This window comes from Sturnira hondurensis, unplaced genomic scaffold, assembly GCF_014824575.4.
Source record: "Sturnira hondurensis isolate 20B ecotype Veracruz unplaced genomic scaffold, ASM1482457v3 Scaffold0019428, whole genome shotgun sequence".
In the NCBI taxonomy this organism is placed as follows: domain Eukaryota; kingdom Metazoa; phylum Chordata; class Mammalia; order Chiroptera; family Phyllostomidae; genus Sturnira; species Sturnira hondurensis.
This window is the reverse complement of record NW_028092059.1, coordinates 10008697-10009788: the sequence shown is the minus strand read 5'-3', so window position 1 is coordinate 10009788 and position 1092 is coordinate 10008697. Positions and strand designations below refer to the sequence as shown.

At 38.1% G+C, this 1092-nt stretch overlaps 1 pseudogene; it reads right to left on the bottom strand.

The window, feature by feature from the left end:
• Positions 1 to 236: 236 nt before the first annotated feature.
• On the bottom strand, positions 237 to 544 carry LOC118974382 (renal cancer differentiation gene 1 protein-like; annotated as a pseudogene).
• Positions 545 to 1092: the final 548 nt, after the last annotated feature.

The window sequence follows — 1092 nt, the reverse complement described above, 5'->3', positions numbered from 1 at the left end:
TATTATTATCCACTGATGAAATGAACTTTCATAAAAGATTCTATAAAAGTTTAGACAGAATGTATTTAAGGTAAACAAATACTAGCCAGCATAAAAAAATAACAGTAATCTACTTTCACAAAAGTAAAGAAAACCAAGAAAAATTTCATTTTGAGTATATAGAACTACTGGAGACTTTACTATGGTACATGAGCAGATGTCATAAATAAGGAAGTAGGAGTTATTTCCCAGCCAAATCAGTCATCAGGCTTCAAAGAATTATAGCCTTCTTTCAGGAGGTCCCACCATCTTTTAAGGAAGGCTAGCTCTTCTATTTGAGCTGATACTGCAAATGTGGCTTCGAGAAGTTTGGGTAATGAAAATGTCTCTCTCTGATCTGCAACTCCACCTCTTCAGCAGGTCCACCATTCGGCCGCTGCTCCTGCCAGGAACTGGCCAGTACAAATTCACTGGGTGAGAACGCTGAAGAGGTGTCTGAAGACACGGGAGAGAAGGAAGGCAGCTATGGCTGCGAAGAAACCTGCACCTCCTCATGGTCTGCCATGGAGAGAGCTGAGACATCTGAATCTGAACTTGGTGTAGAACTTGGCAGAACTAACACCAATTGTCTTTCAACCACTCACTCCCTAAGCCTCGATTACGATCACTATTGAAGCACAGTTATTCCATTTTTGGCTAATAAGAGCATCTTCAAATTGGTTCCTTTTGACATAACCCTAGTAAATTTTTCACTCTTTTTTATTGTTGTTCAGTTACATTTTCCCTGCCTTTTTTCCTGTTGCTCACCTTTACCCTGTCACTGCCTAGTTACTTTTAATGTTACCTAGTACTCTTTGACAGCTTCATCACCAATAGGTATAACAAGGTGTTCTAGGCTTTGCTTGGATACTTACTATAGCAAATGTGTTATCAGATATGTTTCCAAGCAGCCCTAGTATTTTGATGGTAAATGGTATTTCAATACTACAACCTGAATGCTAAGAGATAGTGATTCTAATTGTCCCCGAGGCCATTGTTTCTGGATTCTGGTTGTTAGCTAAGAAAAACTAAATAAATTTTAAAATATATATCTATATACACACATAATATTCA